This window comes from Ambystoma mexicanum, chromosome 10 (genome assembly GCF_040938575.1).
Source record: "Ambystoma mexicanum isolate Mex_15411 chromosome 10, UKY_AmexF1_1, whole genome shotgun sequence".
In the NCBI taxonomy this organism is placed as follows: Eukaryota; Metazoa; Chordata; class Amphibia; order Caudata; family Ambystomatidae; genus Ambystoma; species Ambystoma mexicanum.
In genome coordinates this window covers 176,866,423-176,883,778 of record NC_090932.1, presented here as the reverse complement: position 1 = coordinate 176,883,778, position 17,356 = coordinate 176,866,423, and the positions used below count along the sequence as shown (strand labels likewise).

Here is a 17,356-nt window from a genome sequence, read left to right as displayed (position 1 = left end):
CTCCTGGTGCTATATTCTCTCCCTCTCCTTGTGCTATATTCTCTCCCTCTTCTGGTGCTACATTCTCTTCCTCTCCTGGTGCTAGTTTATCTCTCCTCTTCCCTCTGGGGTTGTGCCTTACCTTAGTGCTAGAGTTTGGCCTTCTCGTGGGGTAGTTTCTCGCCCTCTCCTGATGTTAATTGTTTGCACTATGTTGCTGTTAGGCAGAGCAGTGTCCTAGACGTAGTACTGCACACTTTAAGGCAAGCATATGGGGAGGAAACCTTGACTGTGCTGCCTTCTATTGTGGTTATTCTTCCACATGTGAGCATACTTTCACTATTCTATTGGAGCGCAATTACAGTAATTCAATGTTCGACAGATGGTGAACCTTTCACTTACAAGCGTTGGCTTCTATATGGGAAGCAAATTGCACTGAAAAATGTGTTATGATAGGTCATGCAAACAATGGCCACCCGCCTCTAGTTCTAGAATATTTAATCCTGATGTATGTTATGTTACAGTATCAATGTTGTACATTTCTAAGTTCATAGGTAGAACTTTGGAAGTTTCCAAGCCTTTCATCTCTCTTTGGAAGATTTATAGGGCAGACCAGAGATAGGGGCCCTCAGATCTGTAATATTACTCCAGATGGAGCCTGTAGAAATGGGCACTAAAATCCAGAGAAGTTGAGAATTGTATATGACACTCCCAATGTATCCACAAGAACTAGACACAATGCTCCAGAAGAGGCTCCCAGAACTTCACACAATACTCCAGATGACACCTGTAGAAATGTACACAATAGTCAGGATGCATCCCCCACCGCTGGAGACAATACTCGTTATGATGTCTCCAGAACTAGGACTGGGCACAATTGCCTGGAGGAGGCCCCCAGAAGAAGACATACCACTTCAGCTGTGGCATCTAGAAAAGGACACAATGCTTGAGACGAAGCTGCATAAACTAGACACAGTACTTCAGAGAAGACCTTCAGCACTAGACACAATAGTGTAAATGCGTTATCTAGAACTAGACACAATGCTCTAGATGCACCCCCTGCATATGTACACCGTACTCCACATTGGGCCATCGACCAGAGGAGTCCTCCGGTAAAAGACACAGCACTGCAGCTATGGCAACTTGAACAGGACACATATACTAGATGAGAACCTCTGAACTGGATACAATACTGCAAATATGTCTTCTAAAACTAGACACAATGCTGCAGAAGAGGCCTCCAGAACTTCATACAATACTCCAGATGACACCTGTAGAAATGGACACAATAGTCAAGATGCATCCAAACCGCTGGAGACAATACTCCATATGATGTCTCCAGAACTAGGACTCTGCACAATAGCCTGGAGGAGGCCCCCAGAAGAAGACAATACTACTTCAGCTGTGGATCTAGAAAAGGACACAATTCTCGAGACAAAGCTGTAAAAACATGACACATTATTTCAGACAAAACCTTCAGCACTAGACACAATAGTGTAAATGCGTCGTCTAGAACTACTCCACATTAGGCCATCGCCCAAAGGTGTCCTCCAGTAGAAGACACAACACTGCAGCTATTGCAACTTGAACAGGATGCATATACTAGATGAGAACTTCTGACTGGATGCAATACTGTGAATGTGTCTTCTAGAACTAGACACAATGCTCCAGAAGAGGTCTCCAGAACTTTAAGCAATACTCCAAATGACACCTGTAGAAATGGACACGATAGTCAAGATGTATCCCCCACCGCTGGAGGTAATCCCGATTATGATGTCTCCAGAACTAGGACTGGGCGCAATAGCCTGGATTAGGCCCTCAGAAGAAGACATACTACTTCAGCTGTGGCATCTAGAAAAGGACACAATGCTTGAGATGAAGCTGCGAAAACTAGACACAGTACTTCAGACAAGACCTTCAGCACTAGACATAATAGTGTAAATGTGTCGTCTAGAACTAAATACAATGCTCCAGATGCACCCCCACGGCAACTGGGCACAGTACTCCACATTAGGCCATGACCCAGTGGAGTCCTCCCGTAGAAGACACAGCACTGCAGCTTTGGCAACTTGAACAGGACGCATATACTAGATGACAACTTCCGAACTGGATGCAATACTGCGAATGTGTCTACTAGAACTAGACACAATGCTCCAGATGCAATCTCCTGAACTGGGCACAATCCTCCAGATGAGACCTTCAGAACTGGATGCAATACTGCAAGTATATCTTCTAAAACAAAACCCAAGGTCCTGGGTGCAGCTTTTTAAACTGAATGCAATGCTGTAGAGGAGATCTTCAGAAATGGGTGGATTACTGCAAATGTGTCTTCTAGAACTAGACACAGTGTTCCAGGTCCAGCATCCTGAACTGGGCACAATCCTCCAGATGAGACTATCAGAACTGCATGCAATACTGCAAATGTATCTTCAGAACCGAGACACAATGCGCCTGATGCAGCTTTCTGAATATGATGCAATACTGTAGAGGACTTCTTCAGAAAGGAGTGAAATACTACAAATGTGTCTTCCAGAATTAGACACAATGCTCCAGATGAAGCCACCTGAACTGGACCCAATACTTCAGATGAAGACTGGGTGCAATTCTACAAATGTGTCTTCTAAAACGAGACACAGTGCCCGCGAATGCATCTTTCTGAATATGATGCAATACCGCAGAGGACTTCGTCCGAAAGGAGTGCAATACTACAAATGTGTCTTCTAGAATTAGACACAATGTTCCAGATGAAACCACCTGAACTGGACAAAATACTTCTGATGAAGACTGGGTGCAATTCTGCAAATATGTCTTCTAAAACGAGACACAATGCCCCCGGGTGCATCTTTCTGAATTGGACGCAATACTGCAGAGAAGGAATGAGTTCAATGCTGCAACTGTGTCTTCTAGAACCAGACTCAATTCTCCAGCTTCCAGAACTGGACATACAACTCCAGATGTGGTCTACAACTCTACAAACAATCCTACTGATGTGACTTATAGAAACACGTTCAGAACAACTGTTGGGGCCCAAAGAAGTTGATAGATTACTCATAGCGAGGCACGGCCTCCTGACATGGAAACAGTACTGCAGAAGGGCCCTTCAGAACTGGATGCGCTACTGCACATGTGTCTACTAGAACAAGGCACAATGCCTGAGACACCGCCTCCTGAACTGGACACAGTACTGCAGATGGGACCTTCAGAACTGCATGTGCTACTGCACATGTGTCTACTAGAACAAGGCACACTCCCATAGACACAGTCTCCTGAACTGGACACAGTACTGCAGTTGGGACCTTCAGAACTGGATGCGCTACTGCACATATGTCTACTAGAACATGGCACAATGTCCAAGACAAAGCCTCCTGAACTGGACACAATACTGCAGGTGGGACCTTCTAAACTGGATGCGCTACTGCACTTGTGTCTACTAGAACAAGGCACAATGCCCGAGACACAGTCTCCTGAAATCGACACAGTACTGCAGATGGGACTTTCAGAACTGGATGCACTACTGCACATGTGTCTACTATAACAAGGCACAATGCCTGAGACACAGCCTCCTGAACTGGACACAGTGCTGCAGATGGGACCGTCAGAATGGGATGCGCTACTCCACACGTGTCTACTAGAACAAGACACTATGCCCGAGATGCAGCCACCTGAACTGGACACAGGACTGCAGATGGGACCTTCAGAACTGGATGGGCTATTGCACATGTGTCTACTAGAACAAGGCACAATCCCCGAGACACAGTCTCCTGAACTGGACACAGTCCTGCAGTTGGGACCTTTAGAACTGGATGTGCTACTGCACATGTGTCTACTAGAACAAGGTGCAATGCCCGAGACACAGCCTCCTGAACTGGACACAGTACTGCAGATGGGGCCTTCAGAACTGGATGCACTACTGCACATGTGTCTACTAGAACAAGACGCTTTGCCTGAGACACAGCATCCTGAACTGGACATAATACTGCAGATGGGACCTTCAGAACTGGATGCGCTACTGCACATGTGTCTACTAGAACAAGGCACAATCCCTGAGCCACAGTCTCCTGAACTGGACACAGTCCTGCAGTTGGGAACTTTAGAACTGGATGTGCTACTGCACATGTGTCTACTAGAACAAGGTGCAATGCCCGAGACACAGCCTCCTGAACTGGACACAGTACTGCAGATGGGGCCTTCAGAACTGGATGCACTACTGCACATGTGTCTACTAGAACAAGACGCTTTGCCTGAGACACAGCATCCTGAACTGGACACAATACTGCAGTTGGGACCTTCAGAACTGGATGCGCTACTGCACATGTGTCTACTAGAACAAGGCACAATGTCCAAGACAAAGCCTCGTGACCTGGACACAATACTGCAGGTGGGACCTTCTAAACTGGATGCGCTACTGCACTTGTGTCTACTAGAACAAGGCACAAGGCCCGAGACACAGCCTCCTGAACTCGACACAGTACTGCAGATGGGACTTTCAGAACTGGATGCACTACTGCACATGTGTCTACTATAACAAGGCACAATGCCTGAGACACAGCCTCCTGAACTGGACACAGTGCTGCAGATGGGACCGTCAGAATGGGATGCGCTACTCCACACGTGTCTACTAGAACAAGACACTATGCCCGAGATGCAGCCACCTGAACTGGACACAGGACTGCAGACGGGACCTTCAGAACTGAATGGGCTACTGCACATGTGTCTACTAGAACAAGGCACAATTCCCGAGACAGTCTCCTGAACTGGACACAGTCCTGCAGTTGGGACCTTTAGAACTGGATGTTGTACTGCACATGTGTCTACTAGAACAAGGTGCAATGCCCGAGACACAGCCTCCTGAACTGGACACAGTACTGCAGATGGGGCCTTCAGAACTGGATGCACTACTGCACATGTGTCTACTAGAACAAGACGCTTTGCCTGAGACACAGCATCCTGAACTGGACACAATACTGCAGATGGGACCTTCAGAACTGGATGCGCTACTACACATGTGTCTACTAGAACAAGGCACAATGTCCAAGACAAAGCCTCCTGAACTAGACACAATACTGCAGATAGGACCTTCTGAACTGGATGCACTACTGCACATGTATCTACTAGAACAAGGCACAATGCCTGAGGCACGGCCTCCTAAACTGGACAGAGTACTGCAGATGGGGCCTTCAGAACTGGATGTGCTACTGCACATGTGTCTACTAGAACAAGGCACAGTGCCCCAGACACAGCCCCCTGAACTGGACGCAGTACTGCAGACAGAACCTTCAGAACTGGTTGCACTACTGCACATGTGTCTAGTAGAACAAGGCACAATGCCCGAGACACAGCCTCCTGAACTGGATAGGGGACAGTACTGCAGATGGGGCCTTCAGAACTGTATGCGCTACTGCACATGTGTCTACTAGAACAAGGCACAATGCCCGAGACACAGCCTCCTGAATTGGATACAGTACTGCAAATGGGATGTCTACTAGAACAAGGCACAAAGCCGGAGACACAGCCTCCTGAACTGGACACAGTACTACAGATGAAGACTTGGTGCAATTCTGCAAATGTGTCTTCTAAAACGAGACACAATGCCCCCGGGTGCATCTTTCTGAACTGGACGCAATACTGCAGAGAAGGAATGGGTGCAATGCTGTAAATGTGTCTTCTAGAACCAGACTCAATGCTCCAGCTTCCAGAACTGGACATACAACTCTAGATGTGGTCTACAAACCCTATAAACAATCCTACTGATGTGACTTATAGAAACAGGTTCAGAACAACTGTTGGGGCCCAAAGAAGTTGATAGATTACTCCATGTAAGGCGTTTGATCGGGTAAATTGGGAGTACTTATATTCGGTCCTACAGGAGATGACTATAAGTAAGGATTATATCTCATGGATTAAGTTGTGTGCAAATCCTACAGCGGATGTGAAAACTAACGGTTTGAGATCAGAATCTTTTCAACTAGAAAGGGGTACCAGGCAAGGATGTCCGCTTTCGCCACTTGTATTTGTCATTTCCATTGAACCGCTGGCTATTGTGCTTAGGAGTGATTTGGAGTTGCATGGTGTAAGTTGTTGGGGAGTTATGCAGAAGGTGTGGTTCTATGCAGATGGTCTACTGCTTGTCTTACAAGATTTGAGTAATTCACTTCCTGTTTTAATGCGACTTTTAACAAGCTTCTATGAAACCTCTGGTTACAAAATTAACTTGATGAAATCTGAAGTCATGCCTCTCACCTTTACATGCGATAAGTCTTTGGTCTTGTCCATGGGTTTCAGGTGGTGTGAAATGTTAATGCGTTACTCAGTTATCTGGTTGACACCACTGGTGGATGACATGGTTGATGAGAATTTGAAAAAGGTTTGTAAAAGCTTCAAGATCGATGAACTTGTCGTTATGGGGTAAGGTAAATGCTCTCAAGATGACTTCAGCCCCAAAGGTGAATTACATTCGTAGTATGTTGCCTCTGGGGATCCAACCGCACTATTGGGAGGAATTAGAGCAATCAATTCAAGCGTTTATTTGGGATCACAAGCCTCCCAGGCTTAAAATGTGTAAGCTTCAGTTGCCAGTGGATCCTGGTGGGTTGGGAGTGCCACATTTTCGAGCCTACCACTTGGCGTTTTCAGCCCAGTCGTTTGTTCCATTTTTGGATGGTGATCCAGGTGATTGGTCTATTGCAGAGTCAGGTTTTTCTGGCCCACTGACTCCGAGAGCACTCTTGACTACTCAAAGTTGGGATGGGTGAAGTTATCTACTATGGAATTTCTAAGGGAGGCTTGGAGAAAGCTGTTGGAACTGTTGGTTGTTGATGCTCTAAGATCACTGCAAGCTTCAATTTGGTTAAATCCGAAGATAAGAGATAAAGGAAGAATTCTGTTTTGGCCAGAATGGTTCTTGGGTGGAGTGAAATGGATCGGTGATCTTGAGAGAGATGGAAGGTGGATGTCTGCAGATGAAGTGCAAGAGAAATGGGACATTTCAGGTTTTTTGAAGGCTGATTATAGGTGTCTGAAGAAATCTATAGGTGAAATTGATTGGTCAAATAACTTGGATTTGAATCTTTTTCTGGCTAAACCGAAACAGGGGGAAGGAGGGTTGGCTAGTACATTATATAAATTGATCGTTGCAAATTGCAAGAATAATGATGACCTCTGTGAGGAATGGAGCAGGAGGATTGACTTCGATATTTCCCCGGCAGTTTGGCAAAATATGTGCAGGAATGTGATGCTCTGCTCACTAAATTTTGGGGAGAGATCTAGGCAAATTAAGATCTTGAATAGAGTTTATTGGTGCCCAGAACGATTGATGAAGCGTGGTATTTCAGATTCAGAGGAATGTTGGGGCTATTTCCAGCAGGTCGGTAGCCTTGAGCATATGTTATGGAGCTGTGCTAGAGTCGGTGGTTTTTGGACGAAAGTTTGTGAGATTTGTGTAGATGTGTTGGGTGAGAGCATGGACCTTGATTTCAAAACAACGATTTTGGAAGATGATGAATTGCTAAGTGAATTGACTGTTTCCCAGAAATAAAGTTGGAAAGTGACTAATCCCGAGGGGTTAGAAATCTAAAGTTGCCCCATAGCTTGATGAATGTATTGATGAGCTGCACAAACTTGCAAAGGATGAACTGGTGATTTATAGGAGAAATACCAAATTGGTGTCTCCTGGCAAGATGGGGGACATTTACTGATTTATACTGGTCTCATTTTGCAATTTGTATTTACTATTGTTGGGGGATGGGAAGGGGTTTAATTATATGATTGTATATAGGTTCATCCACTTGTTTTTTATATTTGATGTTGTGTTTTGGTTATTTAATTGTTTCATGGTATTTGGTTGGTTTATTTTATTGTATTTTCCTGCTGAAATGATAAATAAAGGTTAAAAAAAAAGAAGACATATTGTGAACATGTGCATTGTAAAGACATGCACTGGTCATAAGTGCAATAAAAAACATCCTGAGTGTATGTGCATCCCAAAGACATGCCATGGACATGTGTGCTTCGGAGAAATGTCATTGACACATAGAATACGAAGACATGTTCTCGCTACTTGAGCTTAAACCGATAAACCCTAGGGGTGTGTGAAGACATGCCCTAAGCACATGAGCCCAGGAGTATATGCCCTAGGCATGTGCAAAGGCATGCCCTCGGTTCATGAGCCTAAAAAGATAAGCCCTATGCATGTGCAAAGAATTGCCCTCAGTGCACGAGCCCAAAAGATAAGCCCTAGGCATGTGCAAAGACATGCCCTCAGTACAAGAGCCCAAATGATAAGCCCTAGGCATGTGCAAAGAATTGCCCTCAGTACACGAGCCCAAAAGATAAGCCCTAGGCATGTGCAAAGACATGCCCTCAGTACAAGAGTCTAAAAGATAAGCCCTAGGCATGTGCAAAGAGATGCCTTCGGTACATGAGCCCAAAAAGATAAGCGCTAGGCATGTGGAAAGACATGCCCTCAGTACACGAGACCAAAAGATAAGCCCTAGGCACGTGCAAAGACATGCCCTCAGTACAATAGCCGACAAGATAAGCCCTAGGCATGTGCGAAGAGATGCCCTCAGTACACGATCCCAAAAAGATAAGCCCTAGGCATGTGCAAAGACATGCCCTCGGTACACGATTACAAAAAGATAAGCCCTAGGCATGTGAAAAGACATACCCTTGGTACAGGAGCCCGAAAGAGATAAGCCCTAGGCATGTGCAAAGAAATTCCCTCGGTACAGGAGACCAAAAGAGATAGGCCCTAGGCGTGTGCAAAGACATGCCCTCGGTACAGGAGCCCATGAAGATAAGCCCTAGGCACGTGCAAAGACATGCCCTCGGTACACAAACCCAAAAAGATAAGCCCAAGGCATGTGCAAAGACATGCCCTCAGTACAAGAGCCCAAAAGATAAGCCCTAGGCAGGTGCAAAGACATGCCCTCAGTACAATAGCCCAAAAGATAAGCCCTAGGCATGTGCAAAGAGATGCCCTCAGTACACGGTCCCAAAAAGATAAGCCCTAGGCATGTGCAAAGACATGCCCTCGGTACACGATTACAAAATGATAAGCCCTAGGCATGTGCAAAGACATACCCTCGGTACAGGAGCCCGAAAGAGATAAGCCCTAGGCATGTGCAAAGACATGCCCTCGGCACAGGAGCCCAAGAAGATAAGCCCTAGGCACGTGCAAAGACATGCCCTCGGTACACAAACCCAAAAAGATAAGCCCAAGGCATGTGCAAAGACATGCCCTCAGTACACGATCCCAAAAAGATAAGCCCTAGGCACGTGCAAAGACATGCCCTCAGTACACGAGCCCAAAAGATAAGCCCTAGACATGTGCAAAGACATGACCTCAGTACATGATTACAAAAAGATAAGCCCTAGGCATGTGCAAAGACATGCCCTCAGTACACGAGCCCAAAAGATAAGCCCTGGGCATGTGCAAAGACATGCCTTCGGTACAGGAGCCCAAAAAGATAAGCCCTAGGCATGTGGAAAGACATGCCCTCGGTACACGATCCCAAAAAGATAAGCCGTAGGCACGTGCAAGGACATGCCCTCAGTACAAGAGCCCAAAAGATAAGCCCTAGGCATGTGCAAAGACATGCCCTCGGTACACGATTACAAAAAGATAAGCCCTAGGCATGTGCAAAGACATGCCCTCGGTACATGATCCCAAAAAGGTAAGCCCTAGGCATGTGCAAAGACACGCCCTCAGTACAAGAGCCCAAAAGATAAGCCCTAGGCATGTGCAAAGACACGCCCTCAGTACACGATCCCAAAAAGATATGCCCTAGGTACGTGCAAGGACATGCCCTCAGTACAAGAGCCCAAAAGATAAGCCCTAGGCATGTGCAAAGACACGCCCTCAGTACACGATCCCAAAAAGATATGCCCTAGGTACGTGCAAGGACATGCCCTCAGTACAAGAGCCCAAAAGATAAGCCCTAGGCATGTGCAAAGACATGCCCTCGGTACACGATTACAAAAAGATAAGCCCTAGGTACGTGCAAGGACATGCCCTCAGTACAAGAGCCCAAAAGATAAGCCCTGGGCATGTGCAAAGACATGCCTTCGGTACAGGAGCCCAAAAAGATAAGCCCTAGGCATGTGGAAAGACATGCCCTCGGTACACGATCCCAAAAAGATAAGCCGTAGGCACGTGCAAGGACATGCCCTCAGTACAAGAGCCCAAAAGATAAGCCCTAGGCATGTGCAAAGACATGCCCTCGGTACACTATCACAAAAAGTTAAGCCCTAGGCATGTGCAAAGACATGCCCTCGGTACACGATCCCAAAAAGGTAAGCCCTAGGCATGTGCAAAGACACGCCCTCAGTACACGATCCCAAAAAGATATGCCCTAGGTACGTGCAAGGACATGCCCTCAGTACAAGAGCCCAAAAGATAAGCCCTAGGCATGTGCAAAGACACGCCCTCGGTACACGACCCCAAAAAGATATGCCCTAGGTACGTGCAAGGACATGCCCTCAGTACAAGAGCCCAAAAGATAAGCCCTAGGCATGTGTAAAGACAAAAGACATGCCCTCGGTACACGATCCCAAAAAGTCCTAGGCATGTGTACACGAGCCCAAAAGATAAGCCCTAGGCATGTGCATCTAAAATGGTTCGATACTCACATGCACCCTGAAAGCATACCCCGGACATGTGTACTTGGAATGCACTAGAGACATGCACATAGAAGACATGGGCATGTGTCCCCTCCTCCCCCGGCCCACGTCATGGCCTGAGTACGAAGACATTCCCCGAACATGTGCACACAGTCATGTGCCAGGATGTGCAGTGCCAATAAATGCCCTAGACGCGAGCGCCCAGAAGCCATGAAACACATTGTGTATAGGCGCTATATAAACTATCATATCATATCATATCATGTCCTGGACACACGTGAAACAGGAACACATTCCATGAGCGCATGCACCCAGATAATATGGCCACGGGCAGGTGCAAGATCTAGCTGCACCCCCAAACTAACCACATGGGCGTGGGACCCAACACAGACTCTTGCAGGCCAAGCACACAGCATGTAAGACTCTTAGGAAGTGGCGACATAACGGTATTTTCTAAACAGAGGAGGATGTAACGTTAGGGGTCTTACCAGCTGTGCCAGGCGCCCCCAGTACCCCCTCAGTATCTCAGCCTGGCTCGCTCGCCCATCTCCCTGGCACCCTCTGTCTCTGCTGCGCGGAGGACAACCTCCTTTGCCTCAACAGAACCAGCGCTGCAGCTGCCGAGTGTCCAGGGATGGGGGTGAGTGACAGAGGCGTGAGTCAGACTCCCACACAGAGCTGGAGTATGGGGAAAGGGGAGGGGCTATCTGAAACACGGCCCGTGAACAACCCAGCTTTGGCAACACTTGTATCATTAGTCACGCCAAAAACAGCATGCCTATCTCGTACTGTATTGTAGTCTACGGAGAAGAGAGTGAGGAGGTGGGGGGGGGGGGGGGGCGGGATAGAAGAAAGAAGTGGTGAGATAGGGGGTAGGGAAAAGAGTAGAGGGAAGCACGAGTGAGAAAAGGAGAAGGTGGAGATGCAGTCAGGAGCATGCAGAGAAGTGAGAAAAAGAAACAGGAGGGGGTAAATTGACAAAGTCAATAGTTTCACCCCTTGTGTGAGCATTGCATATGAATTTACCAGGAATTGTAATCACATATCCAGATATTCACACAGTTTCCCGGGTACTACTATCATATACCCAGGTACTAGCATCATTTAGAAGATAGTTTCAGCATCAGGTCTGGTAATCACATCATATGGTATGGCAGGTATTAATTGTAAGGGCCAGTAATTGCCAACAAAAGCCCAGGTGGTCTCACCATTGCCAGGTATTATCCTCCATTTTGTAATCTTTCCCCTGATTTCTTGTCCTTCCTTTCCTCCACTCCCCTGCTTTCCCATGCTTGTTTTTTTTCATCCTTTCCCTGCTTTCCCATGCTTGTTTTTCATCCTTTCCCCTGCTTGTTTTTTCATCCTTTCCCTTCTTTCCCATGCTTGTTTTTTCATCCTTTCCCCTGCTTTCCCATGCTCTTTTTTTCTATCCTTTCCCTGCTTTCCCATGCTTGTTTTTTCATCCTTTCCCCTGCTTTCCCATGATTGTTTTTTCATCCTTTCCCCCATGTTCCCATGCTCGTTTTTTCAGTCCTTTCCCCTGCGTTCCAATGCTTGATTTTTCATCCCTTTCCCCTGCTTTCCTATGCTGTTTTTTTTTCCATCCTTTCCCTGTTTTCCCATGCTCGTTTTCTTTAATCATTTTCCTGCTTTCCCATGCTCGTTTTTTCATCCTCTCCCCTGCGTTCCCATGCTCGTTTTTTTCATCCTTTCCCATGCTATTTTTTTTCATCCATTCCCCTGCTTTCCCATGCTCGTTTTTTATCCTTTCGGCTGCTTTCCCATGCTGGTTCTTTTCATCCTTCCCATGCTTTCCCATGCTAATTTTTTCATCCTTTCCCATGCTCGTTTTTTCTAGCTTTCCCCTGCTTTCTCGTGGTGTTTTTTCATCCCTTCCCCTGCTTCGTTGCTGGCTATTTTGCTGTGTTTTTCCCCATTTTTCTGCTGCACATGTGACCTCTCCTGTGCCCCCTCACCACCCCTGTCCCGTGCCTGTGATTGGCTGTTTCTTTCCAGGAGGTAGGTACTTAACCACACCTGCTAGGGAAGACCATTGCCCGTGCAGCCCCTTCGGCTAAGAGTCCCAAGGCAAAGGGCAGCTCCCAAAGAAACAGCTCCATACCGCATTTGCCTGTGTTCGTCTGAGAAGCCAGTAGCCAGCTGTCAACCAGCAGCGACTGACAAGATAAGTGGTTAGGGTGGGGAGTACAGCAATCACTGTACTCCAAAAATCCCTGCCTCTCATATTACCTACACAGCATAGCATACCAAAATTACTCAGCTAGTAAAGAGTACCCCTATCACTTCTGTGTACCTCCCTCTATCTAGATATCTCAAATCTAGGTGTTTTGAACTTACTGTTGTGCCGCCAATTTAGGAGTTCACACTCAGTCCAGGTGAAGTTTAGCCATGCGTCACACTCAGATAAGAATTATGGAGATTAATCATTTGCCACATCAAATAGGACTGTCTAGATTAGCCACATAGAAAAACTTAGCGAATAGCCAAAGCACTATCCACCCGCTTCTACCTCCTCAAACATACCATGCAAACACTATACATACCCACTGATCTAGCAAACGTATACCGTAACACAAAGCCAACACACACAACACACACTTACAACAGCCTAACCCGAACACTGGACCATATCCGTACAGACACAATAAACCAGTGCACACAACCTTAAACACCTGCCAATCTACCCATAAAACACACATACACACCCCAACATGACAAAAAGCCACACAGAAAACGCCTAGGGCATGGGACCTTACCCATATGGATACAAGCCAGTGTACGTGACCTAACATCTGCAAGTCAGCACACACAGATGCCAGTTTCTCCTGGTCCTGGACTTATCCTATCATTCTTCCCTCACTAAGCAAATTGTGAGGTGGGAGGCACAACAAAAAGTCAAGAACTCTTATAATAGGCGTAATATTGGGGGTTTATAGGTAACGGTTGTCAATTAGTAGGAGATACTTCAGGTGCAGCTAGGAAGATCTCGAGGCCACTCAGGATCCAAGAAATAGCACACAAAACAAACACCGGACATTGCCAGCCGGTAACCCTGTGCTGCACTCCCAATTACAGGTAAGTAAGGAATTGAATGAATGACCGACTAGAGCCACACTGAACCTGACAGAATAGGAGTTTATGTATAGAGGCACTGACAGAGTAGTGATCTGCTTCACGAGAGACAGATTCACAGCTAATTTTCATAAGTCCCACACAAAGATAGTGTCTATGGCAGGGACACACGTGCACCATTTACATGGAGCAGAAGCGAGCAGTGCGTCTTGGTGATGGGCTGCTCGAGACCCGCTCCGTGTCTGATTCTCAAGGTGAGTGACCGCGAGGGGATACAGCATCTCCACCCCTATATTAGCACATACTGGCACAGACTTGCACATTATTAAGTAGCCTTGCACATTATTGTAACTATGGCCTTCGATCATACGTAAACTTTGCAATCAGCACTCAACCTTTCCCGCACCTAGTTACAGGCTCCTGAGCTAAACGCCTGGCAGCATCATTTGCTACAGCTAAGATACACGCTACTTGATTCTGACCCGAGTTCCCTTGACTTTTTGTCTAATTCCAGATATCCACGTTGGGAGCCACTACCCAAGACTTCTACATTGTTTGGGGATAGCAGGTGGTCTCCAGACCGGATAGTAACCAATGATTTATTTTGCTCCGACTTTGAGGTCAGTGCATCTTTTACTCATACTATAGCTCCAACCACTCCCCAGTTACGTACCGAGATCTAATTAGTATATTCTTATTGTTTTTAGGACACATCTTAATAAAGCATATCAATGCTCACACTTTCTTGTCTACCCGCCTAAAAACCATTATATTAAAAAAAGACAGTCACAAGGATTATTTTTGAACTCATTATGAAAGTTAAACACGTCCTGCCCTGAAGATGGATTAGTACAATCCGAAACACGTTGGCACTTACAAACACATAGGAGTGTTTTCTTATGTTGCTGACCTTTTGAGCAGAATGTACTATATTGCTCAAAACAAAACAAACCTTATTTGAAATAATTGAATCTTTTCTTGATTATTATATATTCTTTGAGGTTAATTTGAGCACATTGTCAGCTCAGTTGTGCTATTGTTTTTGAAATGCACCATTGTATGTTCTTTTCTGAATTTGTATTCCACTCTGTGCACTAAACAGTGTGGTGTAAATTGTTTGTGTGACATATAAGCATTATTTGGACCTGTTCTAACCTGCCACCGTTCAGTCTGGTGTTACTCGGCTGTTTTTAGGCAGGTAGACAGGAAAGTGTGAGCATTGGTATGCTTTATTAACATTAACTTGGTGATAACATGTAAAATGTCTGAAGTACTTTTGCCTGAGAATAACTAAACAGCACCAACTGTTTGAGTCTCACCAGGTTGTGAAATCACTTTTGGGATTATATCCAATTGGGAGTGCAGCACAGGGTTACTGGCCGGCAACGTCCGGTGTTGGTTTTGTGTCCCTCACTAAGCAACCACGTCCTCTTTCTTGCAAATCCACTTGAGTGCCTGGAGACTGCCGTTGGGTGGTTTGGGGGTGCAGTATAAATTAACATAACTTAACATAATAGGGGCATAGCTAGCTCTGCAACCACAAAACTGGCCCACCTCTCTCCTATCTTATTACTTAAATAGAAGGTAAAGTGCATGTACCCACTTCCATTCTGCAACTGTCGCCCCACATAGACTCACTGAGTTGCCCAGCCATCTCTCACATCAAGATAACTATTAGTGAGAAATATCTCACAACTAAATAGATTATACTCTGTGCTAGATAGTCCAGAAGAAAAATGCATATATTAGCCACAGTCACAATTAGACAGAATGGTGAAGATTAGCATTACGTCATATCTAGACAGAACTGTAATACTAGCTTGCATAATATCTAGACAGAATAGTGAATGTCAGCTTGCGTCACACCTAGATAGGATTGTAAAGATTGGCTTGTGTTGCATCTAGACAGAATTGTGAAGATTAGCTTGCATCACATCTAGACAGAATTGTGAAGATTAGCATTAAACCATATCTTGACAGAACTGTAATACTACCTTGCATCATATCTAGACCGAATTGTGAAGATTAGCTTGCGTCACATCTAGAGAGAATTGTGAATGTCAGCCTGCGTCACATCTAGAGAGAATTGTGAATGGCAGCCTGCGTCACATCTAGAGAGAATTGTGAATGGCAGCTTGCACACACCTAGACATGATTGTAAAGATTAGCTTGCGTCATATCTAGACAGAATTGTGAAGATTAGCCTCTGTCACATCCAGACAGAATTGTAATACAAGCTCGTGCCACATCTAAACAGAATTGTGAAAACTAGCATTGTGTCACATCTAGACAGAATTGTGAAGATTAGCTTGCATCACATATAGACAGAATTGTGAAGATTAGCTTTCATCACATCTAGACAGAATTGTGAATGTCATCTTGCGTCACGTCAAGGCAGAATTGTGAAGATTAGCCTCTGTCACATCTAGACATTATTGTGAAGATTAGCATGCGTCACTTCTAAATAGCGATGCCACTAACCAACCCACTGAACAATCTCACCCCTCTGCATACACATCTCAAACTCTAACTAATCACAACCATACCTCTAAAGCACAACGAACTGCACACATTTCACCACATTGCAACACCAAAATATACTAACATAGCCTCACACAACAGCACACGACACGCTCCCAACTGACAAAAAACACACCTAAGCTTAGCGAACGGTGCAAAACGAACTGAGGCTGCCAACAGCCCATCACTGCTCTCTTGCTTTTCTCCTGCTCTATCATACTAACCTTCTGAACCCTTTTCCCTTTTCAGATCCGCCAGAGCGCCTGAGGACCACTCCGGTGGTGACAGTGAACGGTACAAATATCCTTTAACATTAACATGTAAACTTTATTATAATTGCACTAATACCTGCATAGGACAGATGCCCGCTAGAAAGCTGATGTGGGCGGACATGGCAACGCAAGCACTTTAGGCACGCCCTTGGGGGGTGGGGTGGGGAGTCCAGCCGACGCTATGCAGATCCGTGCCAGGGGCGATGGAGGATGAGGAGTGGATAAAGGAGTAGCAGAGAGTGGATGGGTTACAGGGAAGTTGCGCACGAGGAGGCGCGAGTGGGGCAAGGGAGATGGCGGAGGGAGGACTGGAAAAGAATAGAGGAGCATGAGACCACAGTGGTGGATGGAGGTGGAGCTAGGAGGGACAGCGGTATAGACACATTCTCATGCCAGGAGCAAAAGGCCACAGAATGCACCTACTCTGCACTTCACCCTCTCTAACGTTTCCCTGCAATTGAGTCACTGTTCTTTGGAAATATAATTTCTTTGCTGCCCCTTGCCCACCTCTTTTGCATATGTTGCCTTTTTACATGGAACATCTGGGTTTTGCCTTTACCCCATAAAAAGGCCCTAGAGACATTTCAGAGAAGCAGTCAGAGCGGCCCCTACTGTGGGGACCAGAGACTTGGTTCCACTCTGGGCATGGGTTCTTCTCGGGCCCCCTACATCTAGCACTGCCCCCAGGAGACTGCTTGATACTTTACTTAACTGGCCGCTCTCCCAGACCCACAGCCTGCACAAGGTGAAGATAAATAACATGCAAAGTTGCATTGAAAAACAGACACAGGGTGTGAGGCAAAGGTGCGAACTGAGTCAACGTTGTTCAACCCTGTTAATCCATGCCTTGCCAACAATCCTGGAGCAATCCC

The 17,356-nt window shown here is 46.0% G+C and overlaps 1 protein-coding gene across 2 annotated transcripts in view; it reads right to left on the bottom strand.

Moving 5' to 3' along the window:
* Nucleotides 1-17,356, bottom strand: part of PLAT (plasminogen activator, tissue type) — a 118,758-nt gene that overhangs the window by 76,790 nt on the left and 24,612 nt on the right. Inside the window, exon 1 of one of the 2 annotated variants that reach the window (XM_069617662.1) lies at nt 11,088-11,240. The exons of the other annotated variant lie outside the window; for it this stretch is intronic. The gene's annotated coding sequence lies outside the window, so the exon portion shown is untranslated. Of the gene's footprint in view, nt 1-11,087; nt 11,241-17,356 lie in introns of those variants that run through there. 2 annotated transcript variants of the gene reach the window in all.